Source organism: Pteropus medius, unplaced genomic scaffold, assembly GCF_902729225.1.
Source record: "Pteropus medius unplaced genomic scaffold, Ma_sr-lr_union100, whole genome shotgun sequence".
NCBI lineage: Eukaryota > Metazoa > Chordata > Mammalia > Chiroptera > Pteropodidae > Pteropus > Pteropus medius.
Genome location: NW_024354875.1, coordinates 14,223,763 through 14,232,900, shown reverse-complemented (window position 1 = coordinate 14,232,900; position 9,138 = coordinate 14,223,763). Strand labels below are relative to the sequence as shown.

The 9,138-nt window shown below is 35.9% G+C and overlaps 1 pseudogene; it reads right to left on the bottom strand.

Annotated features, from left to right (window-relative positions):
• Window positions 1–528: 528 nt before the first annotated feature.
• LOC120597115 (60S ribosomal protein L26-like) lies at window positions 529–7,322 on the bottom strand (annotated as a pseudogene).
• Between the last annotated feature and the right edge of the window lie 1,816 nt (window positions 7,323–9,138).

Below are 9,138 nucleotides of genomic sequence, written 5' to 3'. Positions count from 1 at the left end.
TCAAAAGTCATTCAATGTAACCTCTTCTTTTACTGATGTGGTTTTGAAAACTCTCAGGTATCTACTTGCAAATGCTTCCCAAGAACATTTCCTTGTGTCTAGAGTATACTAGCACTTTTACCTTCTTTCTTTTTCTTTTTTTGGATTATTTTTAAAACATACTGATTTGCAAACATAGTGTATATTTCAAAGAAAAAAGACTTGAAAAAGAACAGAGGCAGAGCCTAGTCTAGGTTTCTTCACATGGCCAGCAGAAGGGCAAAGAAAGCCCTCTCTACTATTTTATAATTGACCGAGGCAGAAGAACTCTTTAATAAAGAGGGCCTTAATTTTATTCTTGGAAAGCTTTGATTATCTGTCTTCTGGAGCAAGTTGATATCAAATCAATAAACAAGAACTTGAAACAATCTTCCACCTGTTTGTACAGTGGGGACATGGGACAGCTAGTAAACCACAGAGATAAGGTTAAGGAGATTTTTTTTTTCTTTATTTTAGTAGTTTTTAATGAAGGTTGCTTATAAGATTACTTTATTCCTGCATCTTCTCATGTTTTCCTTCTTTATATTTGCCCTTTTCCTTTCCTGCCTGGCAAGATTTGGGTTTACATGCAAGGATTGTTTTGCCATTTTTGTCCAGTTTTAGCTTAGTGATAAGCACCTTACTTGGCTGAATGCCTAAATGAATAGTTATGTCATTGGCTTCTCTCTCTGCATATGTTCAGTGTAGATGACACATTTCTTCCTCTAAACTTGAACTGCTTTGCCAATTTGCTAACTTTTTCAGTGTTTTCACATATCCTGAACATCCCTCTTTCAGATGGACCTGAGTTGAACATTGAATTTTTGACTCCGCTCTTCAGAAAGAGGGAAAGACATAATCTTCTTGTGAATGTGGAAAGGTGCATTGAAATGCCTTTTATGGTTCTTGCTCTGAGCAGAAGTCACAAAGGGTTAAACCAGTAACAGGGGCCTAGTTAGATCATCTCTAGGCCTAGAGAGTGGGAAAGGCCACTGCAGATGTATCTGTAGGAGAGGACCAGATGACAGGAGCTGTGGTCATCAGTGGAGGATTGCAGGTACTGGCAACTTGAAGGGTGGCATGGAGGGAAGCAGAGGAATAAATACCAGCCTCATGTTATTGCCGTGTCCAGTATCCTGTTGGAATGTCTCATTGGTGGCATCCAGCAAGAAAGCCAAGGGCAAGCAAGCCTAGTGATGTGATCCACACAAGCCAGCCTCCTGGGGAATGGATCAGCTGTGGAAGGATAGAGAGTGGATCTGAGGGTCACACTGAGACCATCCAGTACATTTGTCTCCATAAAAAAGTTTATAATAAGATTTTGTGAAAAGTCAGAATTCTGAGAATTTCAGCGTGAATTAGAACTTTGAACAATCATAAGTTGAATAATATACTGCCAATTATCTATTTTTAAAAAAAGTCTATCTTTTCCCCCCTTCCTTTTTTTTTCATTTGGCATTGTTGTTTTCTTTTGGCAAATTTTTGCCCAAATTTGTTGTTCAACATTTATAAAGACCTTGGCATGCCTCTTCTTATTTGAGAAGAATCTGCTTTTAAGCAGGGTGCCAGGTTTAAGTTATATAAAGTCTCCCTTGGCTGTGGCACTGTGCATATAGTTTCTAAGTCTTTGATATTAATACCCTAGTTTAACTTTTCTTCTTATTAGTCATAATTGGATAACTTTTCACCAGAGATAAGGGAGTTAAACACCTCATTCTATCAAAATAGTCACTCTCAAAATTTTTCCTCTTCCACACACTATTTCCTGTTTACCTCAATATTTGCAACTATTCTCCTTATGGCTCTAAAACCTCACTATAGACATCTAGTGAGCATTTTTAGGCCAACTATATCACTAGAGTTAGTAACATGAGACAGAGTTTAAAACAAACAAATTACAAAATTACAATATTGGGATCCGGCCATTGATGTGTGAGCTGAATGCAGCCACACTGGTGAGAGCTTCATGAAAGCCCTATCTTGAGAATGATAGATCAACAAAATAGAAAGTGTCTAGGTTTTAAATACTGTGGAGCTGCCATATGACCTCTGGACTGATTGTGTTCTTACATGAGGAAGAAATCAATGTCTATTTGTTTGAACTATTGTTTTTTGGCCTTTGTGACAGCAGGTAGACTTGTATCCCAGTTTACTCATGGCCCTTCTATTAGAGACCAGTGTGCTAAAATACAATAGTAGTTGTACTTTACTCTCTGTTGCTAGAGAACATACATAATGACAAACAGGTACTATAAATGCAGGAAGATTTTAAATAAATTTTCATTTAATTATAGCTACATAATCTGAAAAACAATAGTACTTATCTAGGTGAGAGATATTGCTTATTCACTCTATTGATAGTGCTTAGACTGGCATGTCAATTTAAGGACTCTTTGCCAGACCCCTTCCCCAGATTACTTTTTGAAATCCATGGACTTAGGCCTTAGAATTAAAAATGAGATAAAGCAGTATGGGATCTAGCCTAGAAGATGCAAATAAAATTGGAAATGCTGGTTCACCTATAAATGAAGAGAGCAAAGACTCAGAGGTTCTAGCATCTATAGTAGACATTGTAAGAAACCCCTAACATCACTTTGCCAATTTCCCATTGCATAGCAACCATCCCACTTTAGGGGGACAGTGTACTGACTGGGTTGAATAGTGTCCTGCCAAACTTATGTCCAGCCAGAACCTGTGAATGCGACCTTATTGAAAATAGGGTCTTTGCAGATATAATAAAGTTAAGATGAGGTCATGCTGGATTAGTGTGGGCCTAATAGAGGCAGCGTTTGGAGTTATGCTGCCACAAACCATGGAAAACTAAGGATTGTTAGCAACTACCAGAAGCTAGAAGAGGCCAGGAGGGATTCTTCCTTAGAGTCTTGGAGGGAACATTGCTCAGTCAACACCTTGATTTTGGACTTAGAGCTTCTTATTGATGAGAGAATTAATTTCTATTATTTTAAGCTACCCACTTTATGGTACTTTGTTATGGCAGTCCTAGAATACTAATACAGTGGGATTGATGCTGATATTCAAAATGTTTAACAACCAAGATACAATCTATTCACACAGAAGAGATGCTTGCCACATTGCTGAGGCAGGGTCCAAATGGATCTTTACTTTGCAGATGTTAACTTTTAGTTTCTGGATAATGGAGTGGTCAGGGGTATTTCAGGCTGGGTTGCTGATGCAGTGAGGAACACTTGGGAAGATTTAGAGCGTTAGCTATTTATCATTTAGAAACATTTCAATATTTAAAGAACCTGTTGAGTTGTATCAGTGTGTGCCAGGCACATGCCTTGGTTGGTCTAAACCAATACTGTAGTTCCCCCTTATTTACGGTTTTGCTTTCTCCATTTTCAGTTACCTAGGGTCAACCACAGTTGGAAAATATTAAATAGAAAATTTGAGAAATAAACAATTCGTGTTTTAAATTGCATGCTGTTCTGAGCAGTATGATACAATCTTGCACCATCCTGCTCTGTCCAGATTGGGACATGAATCATCCCTTTGTTCAGCTTATCCACTCTTGTATAAGCTCCCTGCCCATTAGTCACTTAGTAGTCATCTTGGTTGTCAGAGCGACTAACATGGTATCACAGTGCTAGTATTCAAATCACCCTTATTTGGCTCCAAAGTGCAAGAGTAGTTCAAATTTCATCATAGGCATGTGTATATAAGAAAAAACAATATATATAAGGTTTGGAACTATATAGGAGTGTGTGTGTGTGTGTGTGTGTGTGTGTGTGTGTGTGTGTAAGAGGAGGTCTACTGTACGTCTTTCCTTCTTGCCACTACAGATGATTCAAGAGTGGCCCAAATTAGACCAATTAGAATGAATTTTGAGACTTTTATTCTTTGGCTGGGGAAGCACATGCCCTCTTCTGGGAGATGTGAATGAGAAAGAACATGACCCTCTTTGCTCATAGATGAAATTTTGCAATGTGGAAAGAAGCTACCTAAGGGTCGAGCCAACGATCAAGAAGGAAAGAACTGAGACAACTGCAGCCAAATCACCTGGAACTCTGGTCATTTTGTACCTGAGTCTTTCCCATCCTCTGGACTGCTAGTTACATGAACCAATAAGTTCTCTTTATAGTTTATGCAAGTTTATGTTGGTTTTTCTGTTGTTTGTAACTAGAAGCATCTTAACTGATAAAGTCCTGTGACTTTCTTAGCAGTTATTTATTAAGTCCTTCTCTTTGAAACATTTTATTTTGATGTCTACTAGTGTAATTATTTTGTACGTACCTTTACTTCTATGTTCTGTTAATAAATGAGACACCAGCCAGGCTTCAAGGAAATAAGACTTTGCTGAAAGACTGCTATCACCAATTTTATACTGAATCCTTATTTTAGAATACAACTCAAAAGCAAACAGACACACTCATACATGTATGCACATACACACACACACACACATGCACATACATATCTGCAATTTTCCCCAATGCTTTTCTTGCCATACATAATAAGAGCTAACTTATATCATAGATGCAATTGATGGGCAAAATGGTACAAACAAGTAGGAGAGGATGTGTAATCTATGGGGATAGTGGAAAAATAGAAAAAAGTATTAACTCAAAGAAATACACTTTTTGAATAAAATTCTCAACTATAAGAATAACTCCAAAATAAATCAAACGGAAGTGCAAGGACCAGTTTAAATACAGAGGCTAGCAAAGGAATGAAAACAGAGAGAGATGAGGCAGCTAGGGAAAAATCATGAAGTTAAAACTCCTTTTCCTCTATCTCAGCCTTCAAAATCAATCTTCCTTTTGCAGTTCTGGGGGCGATTTTAAAAATAGGGCTAAGAAGAGGGCAGAAACAAAGTACCAGTGTTCTCATGGCTCCCCCAAATGAAAAATTTGAGTTGACTGAATTGATGTAGGTTACCTTGAATACTGTTCATCTATTTGCATACTGAATTTGAGGCTTCCACTTTATACTCCTTGTAGTGGTTCCTGTCTATACATCCTTAACAATAAATATTAGAAAATGCAATTCCACATTTAGCCAACATTTCAGTTATCTTTGATTGATTTTGAAATTAATATATTGCTTTCAATAATAAGGAAAAAGAATTTTAGGAAGAAAACTATAAAAATGATGAAGTAGCTTTTCCCAGTATGCAATTCATGTTAAATCACTGGTGTCTGAAGAATATGGAACTGAGATTTCATCAATACATGCAGTACCACATATTTCCTACTTTAGCTGCTAATTAGTATTCAGGTGTGCAGTGGAATATATGAGATTAAATGTTAATGTTGTTTCATTTGTGATTTAACATGTACTATTTGTTACTATATGCACTATTCCCTTGTTTATGTACATGTATACTGGCTGTTTTTTCTTTGTAAGCATATCTTTGTGTATTCATTTGATTCAATTTTCTAAGGGCATGATATAAATAAATCTTCTTGGTTCCAAAAAAATCATTAACTTCTGTAGCTTAGAAATGAAAATAAGGGATATCTGAGGGTTATTTTTAAAAAGTTGCAGTTGAGGACTTAGTTTTAGTTGGTCCAATAGTGTAGAAATTTTAGTTTTTTCCCTATATTTTGTTTCAGCTAATTTGTGATTAACAGCTACGTAAAATTGTGAACTGCCTATTGGAAGTAGTTTTATAAATATTGCATGCAATTTTATGTTCTTCAATCTGTACTTCCCTTATCAAGTATTTTTATGTTAAAAAAATTTCAAAGTTAATGTGTGAGGAAGTAACTAGCGACTTTAGTTAGTTAGATTTCTCTTCCTTGAAGAAAATTACTATAATGGTTACTTTTGCTAAAATGCAATTACTGTCACTGTTAACAATCAATCATATTTTTATATAAGAAACTTTAACAACTTTTGAATGCATTAAGAAAAGTAAATGAAAAAGACTCTGTGTGAAATAAGAGTAGATGCCAAACCCCACCTCCCCACACACATCCTGACATCTAATGTGAAAAAACTTGGCTACTTTTCTTGTAATTCATTTTAATGTCTCTTCCAAGATCACTGTGAAAATTTCATAATATAGTAGTAAGCAAGTTTCTAGAACATCATTGAAAATGCTATGTATAGTCAACAACTAGTAGCTATTATTGTTTTCCTCTTGAATAGTTTACTCTTATTCTGTCAGAATCTGTAGTCCTTGAGTTTTGAAAATTAAACCAAAAAGCATCATTTAGAAAGGTTTAGCATTGTGATACTCCTACAGATGAAAATATCTCTAAATGGAAAATGGAGGTTAGAAAATATGAATTGAATCAGTTCTTGGCTTTAATAAAGAGATCACTAGTTGAGGTCAGAAAATTTTTTGTGCATCAAAATATTGTACAGTCACATGGAGATGGTGCTTTCTTCCCCAAAGCGTAGGTAATACATTCATGAAGGTAGAATACTAAGCATAACAAGAGATTACTGCTACTAAAAGTATTATGCTCCTCATACAGTAGTGGGAATATAGAAACAGAGGACTTGGTCCATACTGTTGTGTAACATGTGTTTTTGACATGGTGAATACATTTAAGTGGGACAGTAATCAAAATATATCAAAGAATAATACATTATAGGTAAAACAGATTATTTAATGTAGCGATTGTACTACAACACAAAATTAATGTCCGTTAGCACAGGCGATCACAGCTCTGTTTGCTCTCCTAATTCATCCCTGTCCTGTCCTCTACCCACCCCAATGTCTACTTCTTCCATTTTTCCTAATATCTTTAATGGTATCTCTATTCAGCTAGTCTCCTAAATTGGATACATGAGAGGAATTTTGATTCCTTCCTCTTCCTTAGCTCCTTCATTCAATCTATTACTAATAATTTTCATTTGAATGTTGCAAAGTCTCTGTAGACTTCCAGTCTTAGTTTAGGCCCCTTTTCTGTAACCTCTGTAAGGTCTCAGTGAAATCAGTCTCTCTTGTCACCCACCCTCTTTCCTGCTTCTAGAGTTATCTTTCCAAACTCCTTGGCATGACAAACTATTCCCATTCCATTTTCTCTGCTCTCACCTCCTGTTAGCTTCCTGGGCATTCCTTCCTACTGTCCCCTGTCCTACCAGTGACTTGGTTACTTCACAAAGTTCTATAACAGTAGGTGATACCTTTTCTTCCTGGAATATGCCTTCTAGGCCTCTGATTAGAAAATTACTATTTCTTCATCAAGACTTCTATCTAAAAGGCCTTCTCTGACACCGCCCCCGCACCCCGGGAACACTAGGTGTTCACTGCTCTGTGCCATCATAGCTATCTGAACATAAGTGACTTGTAGCACTGTCTGCGCTTTTTGACCTTTCTTCCCCTGCATTGTGAACTTTTCTAGAGCAAGGACATGTCTTATTCTTTTTGTGCTTACCCTGGTGAGTGATAATACAGTGAACTCTCAATGCAGAGTGAAGGAATGAGGGAAAGAATCAATACTTTTAGCTGTGAAACGATTTCAGCATTATCACTTATGGATTCACATTCTCTCTGGAAACAAAACCATTAAGAAAAATAATAATTTTGTCATTCTATGAAAGCTAGCTTTTACCAATTTACCTGAAAGTGAAATCTATTATGATTAGAGGTCATTCTTCATTATGAGGAAGCCTTACCATTCTTACGGATTCTTTTTTGGGGGGTTATTAAAAAATATGAGCTGTGAGTGACCAATCGATAACTGCGTGCATGATTATTTGTTAATAAAAAATCCCAGGCAAAGACAAACCATTATAGAATATCTGTTGGATATTAGATTTCTTTCATTTTCCATAAAGCTAAAGCTGGCCATAAAGTTCATCTGGTGGCAGTTTTTTTCCCTTATTTTTTCTGGTTTTATTGAGAAATAGTTAATATACACCACTGTAAAAGTTTAAGAAGTACTGAATGATGGTTTGATTTATATGCATTATACAATGATTACCACAACAGGTTTAGCTAACATCCATCTTCTCATATAGTTACAAAAAAAGAAAAAAAAGGAGAAAAGTAAAAAGGAAAAAAGTTTTCTCCTTGTGATAAGAAACCTTAGGATTTACTCTCTAAACAATTTTTGTATATATCACACAGCAGTGTTAGCTATAGTCATCATATTGTACATTACATCTCTAGTACTTACTTATAACTGAAAGTTTGTACCTTTGGACCACCTTTCTCCAACTCCCTTTCCCCAAACTCTCACTTCTGTTAACCATAAGTCTGATCTCCTTTTCTATGAGTTTTTTTGTTTTTGCGTGTGTGTATTTTAGATTTGGTGACAATTTTTAAAATATATTTTAAATTGTTACAGCAGCGGGCCAGTGCTATCTATAGAAAACTGCATTTGGTTCTATTGCCAATATGTTCTGTTCTTTTTTTTTTTTTTTCTACCTCCCGTCTGTTATCAGAGAACTAATAGAGGTGCTTTTTTTTTTTAATGTTACTGTCATGCTTTCTAGAAAAGGGAAGAGAATAATAGCCCAAACTTCAACATCTCTCTCTCAACTCAAGATGTAAAGATGCACATTTGGAAATGCTTTAATGTTTTCTGACATGTGGAGAGAGTTTGTTTGGAGTAGAAAAATATGAACTTTACATACAAAGAGAAGCAGAGACTAGCAGAGTTGAGACATCCTGAATAAACCTGAATGATGCTATTTGTACCTGGGAACCTAGCTATGCCTAAAGTTAGAGTCATTCTTGAATTTGCAGGTGTATAAGCCAATAAATTCCCTCTTTTCTATTTGAGCCTATTTGAGTTTTTGCAGCCATAATAGTATACGTCAGAGTGACATTATGCTGAAAAAACAAACAAACAAACAAATAAACAAACTAAGTATTTGGATCTTTAAGTATGAGATGTCAAGGGTAAATAAATAAAAAGTAATGATGACCTGTCACCACCCCCAAATGGGGTAAATACAAAACATGACAGTGAAAAGTAGCATGAGAAGAAATTTCTGGACATTAGTCCTCTGACATCTCTCAGTATTTTCCACTCTAGAGCCCTTAAAAGTTTTACAAAGCAAACCATTTTATTTCTTACTTTCCTGTTTTAAATACAACATCTAGTTAATTCACAGTAAAAGTACTAAACTGGTGTGATGGTTTTGTACCATGTCAATTTCTCCAAATTCTCTTGCAATATGATTCCAGGTTAGGGC